The sequence below is a fragment of the Schistocerca gregaria genome, chromosome 2 (genome assembly GCF_023897955.1).
Source record: "Schistocerca gregaria isolate iqSchGreg1 chromosome 2, iqSchGreg1.2, whole genome shotgun sequence".
Classification (NCBI taxonomy): domain Eukaryota; kingdom Metazoa; phylum Arthropoda; class Insecta; order Orthoptera; family Acrididae; genus Schistocerca; species Schistocerca gregaria.
The window spans coordinates 388,295,981-388,313,758 of NC_064921.1; the positions used below are offsets into that span (position 1 = coordinate 388,295,981).

Here is a 17,778-nt window from a genome sequence, read left to right on the forward strand (position 1 = left end):
TGATCGCAGTGGAGTTTCTAGAAGTGCAGGCTGACATGTATCTCACTGGACAATGTAAACGAACTAACGACAGCAACAACGGCGAATATCGCTGGAGGAGTTCTGCGTCCCGCACATTCCTGCTCCGTCGTCAATTAAAATTGTACTGGCTGTGTTATAGTAGCGAAAACTGAGCGTCCCGAACATTCCCGCTCCGTCGTCAATTAAAATTGTACTGGCTGTGTTATAGTAGCGAAAACTGACACCAGTAGAAGTGTACTATAACACATGGTCCTGTCATTAATGTGAGCACCGCATACGTTCGACGTCAACGTCCAATAACCATAGACGGCAGGTGGCAGCACGAGCGGTTCAGGGTGCATAAAGGGTGTCGGGTGGGGGGGGGGGGGGGGAGGGGGGGGGGACGCAGAAAACGGTTCAGTCATTATCGAAATGTAGAAACGGAGCCACTTATCTGACGATTAAAAGGTCATAATCACTGGATTTCCAGTGAAGCCTAGAAGCATATCTGAACCGGCTAAACTATTCGCTTGTTGCCGTGGTTGAAGTACACAGAGGTGACCTCCTTTTGCCCGTTGTAGTGCAGCAACGCGACGTGCCATACACTCAACAAATTGTTGGAAGTCCCCTGCAGAAATATTGAGCCACGCTGCATCTATAAACGTCCATAAATGCGGGAGTGTTGCCGTTGGTGCAGAATTTTGTGCACGAACTGACCTCTCCATTATGTCCTATAAATGTTGGATGGGATTCATGTCGGGCGATCTGTGTAGCCAAATGATTGTCTCGAGTTACCCATTATGTTCTTCAAACCAAACGCGAACATGATGGCTCAGTGACTTGACGCACTCTCAAAATTCCATCGCTGTTTGGAAGTCTATGAATGGCTGCAGATGGTCTCCTCGTAGCCGGTCATAACCATTTACAGTCAATGATCGCTTCAGTTGGACCATAAGACCCTACCTATTCCTTGTAAACACAGCCCGCACCAGTATGAATCCAACATCAGCTTGAACAGTGCCTTGTTGACGACTTGGGTCCATGGCTCCGTGGGGTCTGCGCCACGCTCGAACCCTTCCATCAGCTCTTATCAACTAAGACTCTGACCAGCCACGGTTTTCCCGTCGTCTAGAGTGCAACCGACATGGGAACGAGCCCGGGAAAGGCGTGGCAGCCAATGTGCTGTTAGCAAAGGCACTCACGTCGGTTGTCTGCTGCCATAGCCCATTAACGCCAAATTTTACAGCATTGCGGTAGCGGATGCGTTCGTCATAGTTCCACGTTGATTTCTGCGGTTATTTCACGCAGTGTTACTTGTCTGTTAGCACTGACAGCTCTACCCAAACACCGCTGCTCTCAGTAGTTAAGTAAAGGCCGTCGCACACTGCGTTGTCCGTGGTGAGAGGTAATGACTGAAATGTGGTATTCTGGGCACACTCTGACACTGTGGGTCTCGTAATATTGAATTTTCTAACGTCTTCCGAAATAGAAGAGTCCCATGCGTCTAGCTCCAACTACCATTCCAGTTCGTAGTCTGTTGATTCCTCTCGTGCAACTATAATCACGTCGGACACCTTTCTACATGAATCATCAGAGTACAAATGAGAGCTCTGCCTTTTATACCATGTATACGCGGTACTACCGCCCTCTGTATATGTGCATGTCGCTATCCAATTAGTTTTGTCACCTCAGCGTATACCGTGCATGGCAAATTGGCATGGCAAAATGGCGTCGAGATAACTGGTGCAACACGGGCCAAAGGCGACAACGATCGCTTCGGAAATGTCTACTACAGAACAGACGTGCAACTGTTGAGCAGCTGACTGTCCAGATGAGTCAAGGGGCTGCGACCAATGTCTTCTCAAACATCTTCAGCGAACGTTGGTGCGTATGGGCCTCCACGGCAGGCACCTGGTACATGCACCCATGCTGACTACTGATCATCGGCAACTGAGGCTGGATTTTGCACTCTAGTATCACAACTGGACATCCTCTGCGTGCGACAGATAGTCTTTACAGAAGCATAACGTTTTATGCTCCATCGGACAGGTCACCATTATCGTGTGTGGTCCTGCAACAATCGTCGTAAGCTCCAAACCCGGAGGAGGGATCGTTATGGTTAGGGAAATGTTTTCGTTGCATTTCCTGGGTGATCTCGTCATTCTGGAAGGCACAATGGATCAACACAAGTATGCATTTGTCCTTGGGGACCATGTCCACTCCTACATGGAGTTTGCTTTTTTCCTCAGCACGGTGGTTCAAATGGCTCTGAGCACTATGGGACTTAACATCTGAGGTCATCAGTGCCCTAGAACTTAGAACTACTTAAACCTAACTAACCTAAGGACGTCACGCACATCAATGCCCGAGGCAGGATTCGAACCTGCGACCGTAGGAGCAGTGCGGTTCCGGACTGAAGCACCTAGAACCGCTCGTGCGTCCCTTAAAAAAGGCCTTGAAGGATCGACGGTTCCTGTCGGACGAGGATGTGCAGCAGGCAGTAAGGGACTTCTTCACACAAAAGCACACGTTGGTTTACCAAACGAGAATATTCAACCTGTTGCGTCGGCGGCATGATTGGTTCAGTGATCACGGCGATTTTGCCCGACTGACATATTGATTCTGGACTGTAAGGCCTTTGAACGGAAACTTTTGATCGCCCCTTATAGACTGCGACTTATCGAAGAATTACGTTTTAGATACCTTTGTACTAACCAGGACGATATTTTAAGCTGAAGTGAATGGCGGCTCGTAGCCACACATTAGCAATTATCTCGTAAACAGTTCGTTTGTGGACCAATATTTAATGTAACGCTCGTGCCTGTATTACCCTTTATATTCATTGGTGTAAGTTTCTAGTATTAATTATGAAGCACGATTTGTAACTCTATTACTAAACATCTTCTACCGTGCACTGTTGTTATCGTGTCTCCGATCCTTTGCGTTAGTCAAGGATCTACATAGATAGTAATATACGATTAGCTGTAGTAATTAAGAATGTGCAAACAGAATGGGAAGCCAAAAAATAAATTTTCAACGCGTGATGCGGTGTTAACATGAGATGGATGCAATTTTGTATTGCGGCAGTGGATGATCCGCTGAGCGAGGGGCAGACTATGGGTTTCAAATACGATTTATTGCTATGCCCTCAAAAGCACGGACTTTTTTCAACTGCACCCACAGTGATATGCATAGGTCATGTAAGAGCTGAAAACAGTTATCGATCACAAAATATTTTCTTTTAATTTGTGATCGGTTCCGTTCCACACGATCATTGTCAGTTCAAAAATGGTTCAAATGGCTCTGAGCACTATGGGACTCAACTGCTGTGGTCATTAGTCCCCTAGAACTTAGAACTACTTAAACCTAACTAACCTAAGGACATCACACACATCCATGCCCGAGGCAGGATTCGAACCTGCGACCGTAGCAGTCGCACGGTTCCGGACTGCGCGCCTAGAACCGCGAGACCACCGCGGCCGGCATCATTGTCAGTCATGTATAGAAAACACAAAAAGAATGTACAGATTTATCAGTGAAAATATAAATGGTTTGCCTTTGTCTTTTCTTGACATGCCGGATGATGATAACAGCTACGGACTGAAATAGGTCATACAATAAAAAAACTTTGCGATCGAAGATTGTTTTCACTTATACAAATTCTAAACAACAGATTGCTGTGTTCTTCAATGTGACTATGTCGCACTTCGTTCATAGATCATTTTGCTCTTCAACCTCATGACGAAGGAACGGCCTGACATCTCCGCTCACTTCGTTCAGATTCATGCCAAGATAACAAAACCGAGAGACGCAGAGTTTCGGTAAAAGAATGTGTAGCCACTCACTGATTGCTCGTTTACAGAAACTAATCTACGCCAACGATAGAACGTGCTCGAACCACTTGCTGCTACGCTCCAACTCGTGAGGTTTTGGCAAACGGAAGCGTGAGCTGGCAGGGCGCCGGGAGCCACAGACGGAGGCGTGATTGAGGTAGTGACACAGTGCTGCAAGCAGCAACCAGGAGACTACCATGAACAGTACATAAAATTTTACACCAGGTATTAGCGTCATACTGGTGATTCTGTTGATATCTTGAAGTATTAAAAATGGTTTTCTCACAAATAAAGTAAAATATTGCTGCCACTCGTTTGACTGACCGTGGAATTTCACAACAGATGCATCATAGATATGCACACCCATCTACGTTGGCAAGATCAGCGGAAACGGTCTCCCGAGTGTACGATGGAGACATCTCATCAGCAGAATTTGACCTTCAAACGGAGACCAACCTACAGTTCCCATACCACTATCAAAGAATAATAGTCAATACATCGACATAAAGTTGAATCCTCTCCCTTTCTTCATTTCCATCATCAGTCGTGAATACATTTATGCTGAGAAGACAAAAGTCATGGTATAGCGAAATGCACATATACAAATGGCGGTAGTAACGCTTACACATGGTATAAAAGGGCAGCGCACTGGCGAAGCTGTCATTTGTACTCAGGCAACACACGTGAAAGGGTTTACGACGTGGTCATGGCCACAAGACGGGAATTAACAGACGTTGAAAGCGGAATGGAAATTAGAGCTAGACGTATAGGACACTCCATTTCCGAAGTTGTTAGGAAATTCAGTATTCCGAATCCACAGTGTCAAGAGTGTACCGAGAATAGCAACTTCCTAGTATTACCTCTCATCACGGACAACACAGTGGCGGATGGCCTTCACTTAATGACCAAGAACGGCGGCATTTGAGTAGAGTTGTCAGGGCTAACAGACAAGCAACACTGCGTGAAATAACCGCAGTAATCAATGTGGGACGTACGACGAATGTATCCGTTAATGCGGCGAAATTTGACGTTAATGGGCTGTGGTGGCAGACAACCAACGCGGGTGTCTTTACTAACAGCACGTCATCGGCTGCAGCGCCTTTCCCCAGGAAAAACCGTGATCGGGTTAGATGAATCCCGATTTCAGCTGGTAAGGGCTGATGGTAATGTTCGAATGTGGAGGAGACACCACGAAGCCATGGATCCAAATTCTCAACAAGGCACTGTGCAAGCTGGTGGTGGCTCCACAATAGTGTGGGCTGTATTTAAATGGAATAGATTAGGCCTTATGGCCCAACTGAATCGATCATTGACTGTAAATTGGTATATTCAGCTACAAGAAGACCATTTGCAGCCATTCGTGGCCTTCATGTACCCAAAGAACGATGGAATTTTAATGGATGACAATGCACCATGTCACCTGGCCACAATTGCTCGGATTGATTCGAAGAACATTGTGGACAGTTCGGGCGAATGATTTGGTCACCCAGATGACCCGACACGAATCCCATCGAACATTTATGGGACTAATGGAGAGGTCAGTTCATGCATAACATCCTGCACCGGCAATTATGGACGGCTAAAGAGGCAGCATGGCTCAATATTCTTGCATGGGTCTTCCAGTCACTTGTTGAATCCATGCCACGTCAAGCTGCTTCACTACGCCGCGCAAAAGAAGATCCGACACGGTATTAGAAGGTATCCCAAGACTTTTGTCACCTTGGTCTACAGCACTTCATTGTGCTAACACGAATCACGTTCATCCATATGATACAATACACCCTTTGCTGTATAAAACAGGAGGAAAACAATAACAAACCATCACCTCTAGGTCGTTACCCTGGACAGCATTGTGAGAGTTCTGCAGCGTATGTACCTCTCACTCATGAGTGAAAAAGACCGACTGAAACAATGCCGGAAATTATTTCTATCCTTGGAAAAGAAAAGCATTCTGATTACGATATCAATAAACTTGTTACTTTGCCAAGATTATGGTATCCCGTAATTTTTTCGCCTCTTGCGTCCCAGGTTCTTTATTTGGCACGGCTGTCTTAACGAAAATACGTCACTGCTGGTTTGATGCAAGAAGCGTCAGGCGTGCAGGATAGAAGGAGGCTGACAAGGCGTCCTTGTAAAAGGGATTATATGGGGACTACGCTGACATCGCAGGAATCGCCGCCCATGCCTCGTGCTAGGAGAAGCTGCCACACCTTCAAGCCCCAACGATGCAGTCAGAGCCGTAATACCGCCGACACAGAGAAAAGACGGAAGCCATAGTGGTGATGCTGCCCTGATTGCCACACGACAAAGCCCAGCACTGCGGCTCTGTTTTTGGCTCACTTGATAAAAAAAGACGCCCTTTCGAAACAGTGACGTTCCAAGGCTACATCAGTACTGCCCTAGGGGCTACGCAGTATCAGCCAGCTACCTGGAGTACATTATGCCAGTGATCGTCTTGAAATGGGTCATCTAGCTGCTGGTGTCCTTTAAGATGTGTTCTTTAAGATGCGGAACTGCCTGCTGTGCCCAAGTCCAGATGCTGCTGGGAGCTGAATTGGTGCCTTCCAGTCATAAGGCCACCTGCTGGCTGATCTCCATCGAAAGCAGATCGCCTGTTTGGCGGTCTTCGGTTCACGCGCGAACTTGACTAAGTTGCCGTGTTCAGGCACACTCCATCGCTGCCCGTTTGCCTTGTGTGGGCACACAAAGCGGGGTTCCACGGTTTTTGGTGTGTCCCGCACTGAGCTGTCTAGCGCTACCGTCTCCTCCAAAGGCCGCCACAGCTGCGTGCCGCTCTAGCCGGAGTCTAGACTCTGCGTTTTCTTGCCACCGTAAAGCTCACGACGGAACGCTCCCCGCTACAGGCTGCTTATGCCGTGATCTGGCCATGCCGGCATGGATTACGTGCTGATTTCAGCTCCCTCTTCGCATTCCAGAGCCCATGCCCGATCCTGGCTGCTAAGTGCCACAACAACCGCTATATTTGAGGGAATAAATGGCCGTCATGTAAACACACTTGATTTGTCAGCGGCATCCCACTTGGTTCTTACCCACCTTCTCACTATAACACGCGAAAAGGTGGAGAGCTGAACACCGTCCTCACAACTAGAAGAACGTTTCTTCCATCCATCGCAGAGGTCAAAACACTGCCCACCTCCACTATTGCCGGAGTGTCTTAGCCTTAGGAGTATAAGACATGAGTGTTGTATTTGCCTATGAAGGACCACTGTATAGACCTGCACGATTACTGTGAAATCAAAGACAACAATATAAGCACACTGAACAAAAAGTTAGCACACTGAACTAATACACCATCAGATCAAAAATAGCCAGGTACCTATAGGCGGACGTTAATAAGAGATGTGTGTCGACCTCTGGCCTTTATGAAGGGTAGGACTTCGATGTGGACAATGTCTATGGGTTGACTGAAAGTGTCTGGAAAAATGGCAGCCAAATCTTTCTCAAGAGCCGAAACCAAAGAACGTAGTGATGTTCGACGCTGAGGCCTCGTGAGAAGTCAACATTCAAATTCATCCCAAAGGTGTTTCATTGGGCTGAGGTCGGAACTCTGGCCACGCCAGTCTATGTCAGGAATGTTATTGCCCTCAAACTATTTCCTCACAGCTGTTGCTTTATGACAGGGTGAATTGTCATGCTGATACAACAATAATCATCTCCGAACTATTCCACTGTAGGCCTACACAAAGCTGTAAAATGCGTCCATATACTTCCGCATGTACAATTTTCTTAATCACAATGAAAGGACCACACCATAGCCACGAAATCCGCCCCCCCCCCCTCACAAAAAGCTATCCCCTTCATACTTCACTGTTGGCAGTGCACATGTTGCCAAGTAACATTCTCCAGGCATTGGCGAAACCAAAACAACTTTCGGATTACCACACGTTATAGCGTGATCATCACTCCAAATGAAAATCACTCGTTTCGATTCATCCACTGTGCAATAGCGTCGCTATCTACTCCACAACATGCGTCGCTTAGCATTGTCTACAGAAATGTGTAGGTTATGATAAGGTGCTCGACCTTTGTACCCTATTCTTTTTAACTCCATACGAAATCCAATAACGGAATGAAACGCCTTGTTTACCTAAAAACCACGTTATTTTAACAGTCGTGGGATTGAAAAGTTACCCCTGTGTTGGCAGTCTGTTGTAAACAGTGAATGAGAATATATCACTGATGACTAAAGTGTCTATGTATCTGTTGTGGCCGGCCGCGGTGGTCTCGTGGTTCTAGGCGCGCAGTCCGGAACCGTGCGACTGTTACGGTCGCAGGATCGAATCCTGCCTCGGGAATGGATGTGTGTGATGTCCTTAGGTTACTTAGGTTTAAGTAGTTCTAAGTTCTAGGGGACTGATGACCACAGCAGTTGAGTCCCATAGTGCTCAGAGCCATTTGAACCATTTTTTTTATCTGTTGTGTTTACTAAACTTATGCAGAAACACTACGAACTTATGCGCCAACCCAACAGATTACTACGCTGTTTCAAATAGTCACAGACTATTTATTTAATTTATGGAAAAACGCTACGAACTTATGCTTCAACCCAATAGGTTACTACGTTATTTCGAATAGCCCCAGACATTTTATATGATATCAAGATAGGATGATTTAATGCGTTATTCGAAGCACGATAGGGCACCCGAGTCCTTTTCAAACCAGGAACAGATGCTTGTAGCTCTGCGAACAGAACTGTTCTTATCGACAAAGATGAGTGTGTCTGTAGCATATTCGTATGAAAATGTAGAAAAAAAACGTAACACTTTATCACTGAGAATGTTGAAAGAAATTTTGTGGTTCATCTTCACGGTAACCTGAATGTTGGAATAAACTTCTTGCTTCATCTTTGTGGTAACTTGAACGAGCGATCCCAAATTATAAGACGAAATACACCCACAAACTGTGCGGCTGGTCCCGGCGGAGGTTCGAGTCCTCCCTCGGGCATGTGAGTGTGTGTGTGTGTGTGTGTGTGTGTGTGTTTGTCCTTAGGATAATTTACGTTAAATAGTGTGTAAGTTTAGAAACTGATGACCCTAGCAGTTAAGTCCCATAAGATTTCACACACATCTGAACATTTTTTGAACACCCACAATACATGACAGAACATCATCCGGCATAAACGACACCCCCACACACTGTCGGTTATACGTCTCATTGGACCGTCGGTTCACACGACAGTTTGTACCGTTGAAAAGAGGCAAAATAACGACTTGGCGGATCACAATGCAGCACTCGAGTCACCTACTGTCCAATTTGTGTACTGTTTGTCGCACTGAAGACATACAGCTTCTCCTGCCGCTATGAACAATGGCTGTTCCTTCCGTTGTTGTAGCTGTGGACATTACTATTCAGCAAAAATCAGGCAGGGTTAGATTTTTGTACTTAAATGTTTATTCCGGCTCAGATTTTCGGTATTAAATTCATAAATTTGGTATATTTATGCCTGTCTTCTGTTTACGCGTTAAATTAATTTTCAGTTACTGGAAAAACATCATAAACAATTTCTTCTGTTGCTGAGAATATACAGTATGAATTATGATCCTTCTGTCATTTACAAAATATGCTTACTGTGCCTGATGTATGTTAAGTGGTGGAAGGTAATTTACATAATTATGAAGAATAGGAATGAGCCAAAAATTTAACCTTACAGCGCTCCTTTGTGATTGCTAATTAGCGGACAGCAAAATCCCAAAATATACCAACAGAAATATACGCTGTGAGAAAAATTAACGTCAAATTGTGACAGAGAACTGAACTGCACAAGATCGTTACGTGAAGCCAATGTCCCGCGAACGTCACGTCAGAACATTCTTCCCAAAAATCGTTGACACCACGTGCGGCTGACGTTCTACTCGTATGTCGTTCCACTGGCGATAGGACCAAATTCCGCCACTTGTAAGATGAAGAAAGTTTTGGCTTTGATATGTTACTTGTAACTATTTAATCACATGTTATGTGTCATAATGTCATTCGTGATAGTGCTACAAGTTATTTTTTACACGAAATATATTTTATCACCTGACTAAAACCGACACATGGGTGGCCGGATGTGCCAAGTTAAAGGGGTGCTACCATCAGCCGATGGTGTCTTGCTTCAGTTTTTCTCTATCTGCTGGATGTATCGAGTGTTCAATTACACTACTGACCATTAAAACTGCTACACCACAAAGATGACGTGCTACAGACGTGAAATTTAACCGACCAGAAGAAAATGCTGTGATATGCAAATGATTAACTTTTCAGAGCATTCACACAAGGTTGGCGCTGGTGGCGATACCTACAACGTGCTGACATGAGGAAAGTTTCCAACCGATTTCTCATACACAAACAGCAGTTGACCGGCGAAGCCTGGTTAAACGTTGTTATAATGCCTCGTGCAAGGAGGAGTAATACAAACCATCACGTTTCCGACTTTGATAAAGGTCGGATTGTAGCCTATCGCGATTGCGGTTTATCGTATCGCGACGTTGCTGCTCGCGTTGGTTGAGATCCAATGACTGTCAGCAGAATATGGAATCGGTGGGTTCATGAGGGTAATACGGAACGCTGTGCTGGATCCCAACGGCCTCGTATCACTAGCAGTCGAGATGACAAGCATCTTATCCGCATGGCTGTAACGGATCGTGCAGCCACATCTCGATCCTTGAGTCAACAGATGGGGACGTTTGCAAGACAACAACCATCTGCACGAACAGTTCGACGACGTTTGCAACAACATGGACTATCAGCTCGGAGACCATGGCTGCGGTTACCCTTGACGCTGCGTCACAGACAGGAGCGCCTGCGATGGTGTACTCAACGACGAAGCTGGGTGCACGAATGGCAAAACATCATTTTTTCGGATGAATCCAGATTCTGTTTACAGCTTCATGATGGTCGCATCCGTGTTTGGCGACATCGCGGTGAACGGACATTGGAAGTGTGTATTCGCCAGCGCCATACTGGCCTATCACCCGGCGTGATGGTATGTGGTGCCATTGGTTACACGTCTCGGTCACCTCTTGTTCGCATTGACGGCACTTTGAACAATGGACGTTACATTTCAGATGCGTTACGACCCGTGGCTCTACCCTTCATTCGATCCCTGCGAAACCCTACATTTCAGCAGGATACTGCACGACCGCATGTTGCAGGTCCTGTACGGGTCTTCCTGGATATAGAAAATGTTCGACTGCTGCTCTGGCCAGCACATTCTCCAGATCTCTCTCCAACTGAAAACGTCTGGTCAATGGTGACCGAGCAACTGGCTAGTCTCAATACGGCAGTCACTACTCTTGATGAACTGTGGTATCGTGTTTAAGCTGCATGGGCAGCTGTACCTGTACACGCCATCCAAGCTCTGTTTGACTCAATGCCCAGGCGTATTTCTGCCGTTACTACGGCCAGATGTGGTTGTTCTGTGTACTGATTTCTCAGGATCTGTGCACCCGAACTGCATGAAAATGTAATCACATGTCAGTTCTAGTATAATATATTTGTCCAATCAATACCCATTTATCATCTGCATTTCTTCTTGGTGTAGCAATTTTAATGGCAAGTAGTGTATGTAAGTTCGTATAATGTCATCGTCATAAGAAATCACATTGTGATCGATCGACTGAAAAATCGTTCATGCGCCATAGGTTTAGGGTACACGTTTTGCGTATCTGGGCTACTTCCTGGAATGACAAGATTAACCGAGGAGATGGCACCGGGTCCTAAGCGACTGCCTCCTCGTGTCCAGGAAGAAGCTGTCGCTTGACACACTTGGCTCAACACGGACGGCGTTAACGCGGTGACGGAAGTGTCGTGCGCTGCCAACGACCTGTGACGTTGTCGCGGAAGCGCGCTGTAAGTTCAGCGACACGAACGGCGATAGGGCCGAAATGAGCGATGGCCGGGCTGCCGGTCTGCCAGCTGGCTGGCAGGCGAGACGCGACGGGGGCGGGTTGACGTGCGGAGAGGAACGACCGCGCCAGCGCCACATGGGTAAACACGGCCTCCGCGGCTGCCACTGTGCGGCCAGAAAGACCTCTCTGTTCCCGCAGGGCAGGCGGGGCTGCAGCTGGCATTTATTTGCATAGCTCGAGCAACTGTACACGTCGTTCTTGTGCTTATACATAGTTTTCAGATTTTTCTGCGGCTCCTGTTATGGGCCTTGTGGCCTGTTTGTCAGTACTTGAGTTGTGCTACATTGTGATGAAAAGTATCATGCTACCCCTCTATAATGCGGAGTTGACCACTAGATGTCACGAGAAGCGGGCGAACCACCGCTATAAAAGGAGGTGGGCGAGGGGGGAGGGGGAGGATATTTTATGTTATGTTATGGTTTTAGGGCGCAAAATTGCTACGGGCGTTAGCGCCCGGCCTGTGACTTAGGAAAAGGTAAAAAAACCAAACTGGAAACCAGCAGCTGGCCGGTGTGGCCGTGCGGTTCTAGGCGCTTCAGTCCGGAGCCGCGTGACCGCTACGGTCGCAGGTTTGAATCCTGCCTCGGAAATAGATGTGTGTGATGTCCTTAGGTTAGTTAGGTTTAAGTAGTTCTAAGTTCTAAGGGACTGATGACCTCAGATGTTAAGTCCCATAGTGCTCAGAGCCATTTGAACCATTCTGAACCAGCAGCAATGGGAGCGAAACTCAAAAAAAGTGGGGAAACTAAAAACAGAAGGAAAGCTTAAAAACCACTGTAGAAGGAGGAGTTGTTTGTCCCCAAAAAGAGCTTCAAATGACTGAGGTCACCTCACTGACACTAATAAACTCGAGAACGCGATCGGCTGAGCGCGTGTCATCTGCTAAAATGGAAGATATATCAGGCGACAGTTTTAGACGTGCGCGTAACGGAGTGAAATAGGGGCACTCAAGTAAAAGGTGTCTCACCGTCCACAGTTAAGAGCAGTGGGGACAAAGCGTGGGAGGATCACCACTTGAAAGATGTCGAGGGCTAAAAAGACAGTGCCCTATCCGGAGTCTAGTTAAAATTACCTCCTCCCGACGACGCGTTCGAAGGAACAGGTCCAAGCACAATGAAGAGCTTTCACGTCCCAAAATTTATTATTGGGAAGTGTCGACCAATGTGCGTGCCATAAAAGAGCAACACGACGACATAAAACACTCCGTAGATCGGCGAAGGGAACCATGCGAACAGCAGGCTGAAGGAGAGAGACTGCGGCCTTGGCCGCCTCGTTTCCACAGATACCAACCTGTCCTGGGATGCAGAGGAACGCCCCCCCCCCCCCCCCAAGTGGAGCAAGTGGAGGCAGTCCTGAATCCGGTGGATCAGAGGGTGGACAGGGTAGAGAGCTTGGAAACTGAGGAGAGAGCTGAACGAATACGAGCATATAATATACTGTATAGTGACGTATGTATTGGACAGCCTCGAGAACAGCGTAAAGCTCCGCAGTAAAAACCTAACACTGGTAAGGAAGCCGAAATCGATTTGGTGTGTTGCCAACAATATAGGCACTCCCAACACCAAATGATGTTTTTGAGCCATCAGTGTAAATAAATGTGGCACCTTTCATTTGTGCGCATAGAGCATAAATGCCCGACGATAAACAATAGAAGAGGTACCATCCTTAGGAAACTGACAAAGATCAAGGAGCAGGCAGGTCCGGGACCGGAGCCAAGGCGGTGCTGTACCCCAAGTTGTCGAGGGGGAGGCGGAAGAGTTGTCAGTAGACAAGCAGTAACCTCAGAATGGGTCGGTTGACTAGTCGCTGGATGTCACCTGAGTGACAGATCCGTCAGGGACTTTCAACCCTTCTCAAACTGCTCAAGTCCACTGTTGGTGATGTGATTCTGAAGCAGAAGCACTAAGGAACAGTCCCATTTAGAGTAAGACCAAGCCGCCCTCGTATAAGTTACTGGCGGATTGAGACCGTCGAGCATTGCGAAGGGCGGTTGTAAAAAATCTCATGAAATTGGCGGAAGAAATCGCTTGTGAGCTCCAAACTGCTTTTAGCAGTCCTGTTAGCGCAATGAGTGAGCGAGGGGAGTTAAAAAGAACGGGGTACATCGGTGGAGCAGCTCCTCGTAAGCCACACATTTCCGTCGTCAGTGCTAAGCGACTCTAGAAGTGGTGTAAATGACGACGCCACAAGAACAGTGGATGCCTCGAAACAATTTATTTGGAGTGATGAATCACGCTACACCCTGTGACAGTCCAATGGAAGGGGCTGGTTTTGGGGCATGCGTGTAAAACGTTATATGCCGTCACCTGCAGGGCCAACAGTGAAGTATGAAAGAGGTGGTGTTGGTGTGGGGATGTTTTTGGTTGTTATGATTTGATTCCATTATGGCGCTAAGAAAACACTAAATGCGGAAACATATGAAGACATTTTACAGCACGATGTGGTGCATACAGTAGAGGACAGTCTGGAGGCGTACTAGGATGACAATGCAAAGTGTCATAAAGCAGCATCTGTGTAACAATGGTTTGTGGTCAACAGCATTTCTAGCAGCTCTGTGCTACGGGCATCTGCAGCTCTGGCAGTACATCTTGCAAAAAGAACACCGCATACAGCTTTATGGTAATCCTTAATGGTACACGACCGGTTTCGTAGCCTGTGGCCACATCTTCAGGTGTTCATGTAAATATAAAGAATCTGAGTGACTACGCATATGGTCAAGCAGACCAACGTCATAGTATTAGAAATCTTTAAACTCTACTAATAACAATCACGCTGTACTCACAAGTACAGTGAATAATGACATCGATGTAGGAAAGAAGTGAGACACAGCCTTTACTGGGCAAATGGCATTACACGAAAATTGCAGGTAGTCATTTAGGTAAGGGGTAGAATGGTGCATACATCATCGTCTATATAAGCGAGGAAGAACCTACAACCAGTTATGATAATAACGTGTAATAGAGGGACCTAGACAAAAGCACGTACCAGACGAATAATCCGAATACTTCAAGATTGTTCAGTAGATTCTGATGGCATCCCCCGCGAACACCAAGAACACACCAGCCACACTAAGCAGGCAGCAAAGTATTGGTACACAAAGTGTAGGCCTTGCTTCGCTGGGAGCTCCACCGCGAATGGGATGAGCAGTACATTAACCATATCCAGTGTGCTTGTACGCAACCATGAAAGGTTGGGGCCCTCCGTTACAGGCAAGCAATAAACATTAACAACCAAAGTATATATCGTTACATATCACATAATAAAGCATACGTGGCCCCAGACGCAAAATGTGTATACTTTTCTGGGCTTCGTTTTATCTCTTGCGTCTGGGACTGTGCATGCTTTGTTGTGTGACATGCAATGTTTTCTGTTGTTGCAACGGGAGGCCTTAACCTTTCCAGGTCGCGTATAAGCACGCGAGATGTTAATCTACTGATCTACTGCTCGTCTCACCTCCCGAGTGTGTCTCAGCTAAGCAAGCTCTACACTTTGAGTACCAACGCTTTCCTTCGCGCTTAGCGTGGCTAGTGTGTTGTTGTTGGCTGTTTGTGGGGGATGCCACTAGGAGGTGCTGGACAATCTACCAGTACTCATACAATTTGGTTGTAGATTTTTCCTCTCTTTTATAGAGGATGAGGTATGCACCATTCGACCTCTTTTCTAAATGGATAACTGCATTTGGCAGGCAATGCTGTTTCATCAGCGAATGTTGAGTCTCCCTTCCTTCCTACATCGGTGTCTTTAATGGCTTAAAGCCTTGTGAGTATGTTTAGTGATTGTTATAATTAAGGTTTTGACATGGGTCCGCTGGAGCTGGACCACATTGATAGTTATTCAGATTCTTTGTATTCAAATGTACACCTGAGGATGTGGCTATAGCCACGGAACTGGTCGTGTCTCATTAAAGATAATCATACAGCTGTGTTCTTTTTGCAAGAATAACATTTGTGTAATGAACCAGACTACCAAGAATCACAACCTGAACCCAATGGAACATCTTTTGGATGAGTCAAAATGTCGACTTCGCTCCAGACCCCATCGTCCAACATTACTATGTTATCTCGTTTCGGCTCTTGAGCAAGAGTGGGCTGCTCTTCCTCTACACCTCACAGAATGTGTCCCCAGCACAGTTCAAGTAGTCATAAAAGCGAAGAGCGGACACGCCCCATATTAATGTCCTTTAATAGGTACTTTTCATTAGTTAGTGTAAACTGCTTGGCATTAAAATTGCAACAACAACAAGAGTTGAAAATAACGAACTTTTAACTTAACGCGCGTATACTGCATAATAGGAAGAATTTAAGATTTGGGGTTGCACAGGGTTCGAAATTTAGTGTACATAGCCGCCACCTCTGGCAGCCAAAGTGGCACTATCTCGACTGGACACTGAGTCAGCATGAGGTTGGATAACAGCTTCGGGCCGGCCGCTGTGACCGAGCGGTTCTAGGCGCTTCAGTCCAGAACCGCGCAGCTGCTACGGCCGCAGGTTCGAATCCTGCTTCGGGCGTGGATGTGTGTGATGTCCTTACGTAAGCTGGGTTTAAGTAGTCCTAAGTCTAGGGGACTAATGACCTCAGATGTCAAGTCTCATAGTGCTCAGAATCATTTGAACCATTTGAACAGATTCGCTTCGTCATTCCATGCTGCTTCAAGTCTATACCGGACTTCACTAGTTTTAGTGCCCGGCGAGTGATGGCGTATCAGTCCATCATTAACCTAAGGCCAGGTGTTTTCACTGGGTGAGAGGTCTAGCCCGGGGAAAACTCCCAACACCCTCTGTATCGAGGTAGGGCAGAGTCCAGGTAACGTGCACTCTTGTGGTATCTACACTGATAAGCCAAAACATTATGACCAGTGCCCAACGCGATTCTGGATGCCGCCTGGTGGCCTTGCGGACACATGAAGTGGTATCACAAGTATGTAATTGTAGCAGACACGGGTAGGGGATCACCCTAGCGAAGATATGGGCTGCAAATGCGGAAATCCGTTGAGAGAAGCGACTTTAACAAAGGGAAGATTATTATTACGCAGAGCCTGTGAACAAGCATCTCGAAAACGGCGAGGCAGGTCGAATGTTCACGTGCTACTGTCGTGAGGATCTACGGAAAGAAGTAGGACACTGAAATTACCGCTAGGCTCTCAATGGTTAGACGTTCACGGTTCTTCACAGAACACGAGGCTCGGAGGCTTGTCTGCTCTGTCAAGTAGGATAGATGATGAATTGTGACATCTCTGCCAAAAGAGCACAATGCTGGAGCACGCACAAGTGTTTCCGAGGACACCGTTCACCGTACATAGTTGAACATGGAGCTCCGCAGCAGACCATCCCTACGTGTTCTCATGCTGACCCAACGATATCGTCAATTACTATTGCAGTAGGCACGGGACCATCGAGATCCGACTGTCGATCGGTGGAAGTTTATCGGTTCTTCAGGTGAATCACATTTTTGCTACATTAGGTCGCTGGTCGACTCCACAAACGCCATCATCGATGTGAAAGGCGGCTCGAAACGTGCAGCGCGACGGACGCAGGCTGATGGGAGCAGTATTATGCTATGGGAAGTCTTCTCCTGCGCTTGCATGAGATCTGCGGTAGTAATTGAAGACAAGCTAAAAGCTGCGAACCACATGCATCCCTTCACGCTTGAAATCTTCCCCGACGGCGATGTCGTATGCTACAATGGCTTGATGTGCATTACATTGAACTCATGTTGATGTTTTGCCGACGAAATTCGTCTGACGTAAATCCTATGGAACCCAGCTTGGTCGTCGTCGGGCGCCATCACCGGGTAGGAAAATCAGCGGCCCTTTATTTAGGCGAAATACATGACTTCTGCGTAAACACCTAACGCCACTTACCTCGAGGTATTTACCAACGAACTGTTGGAACCCTGATACACTGTATCAGTGATGTATTTCGCTCCGAAGACGGACAAACAAGGTATTATTTTTATTATGTTTTGGCTCATCAGTGTAATTCCAAGATAATGTCAATGAGACATCGAAGATAGCTCAAAGTTACCGGTCTAACACGT

The 17,778-nt window shown here is 46.7% G+C and overlaps 1 protein-coding gene across 2 annotated transcripts in view; it reads right to left on the reverse strand.

Annotated features, from left to right (window-relative positions):
• LOC126321023 (obscurin) overlaps window positions 1–17,778 on the reverse strand; it is a 790,459-nt gene that overhangs the window by 717,644 nt on the left and 55,037 nt on the right. The gene's annotated exons all lie outside the window — the stretch shown is intronic.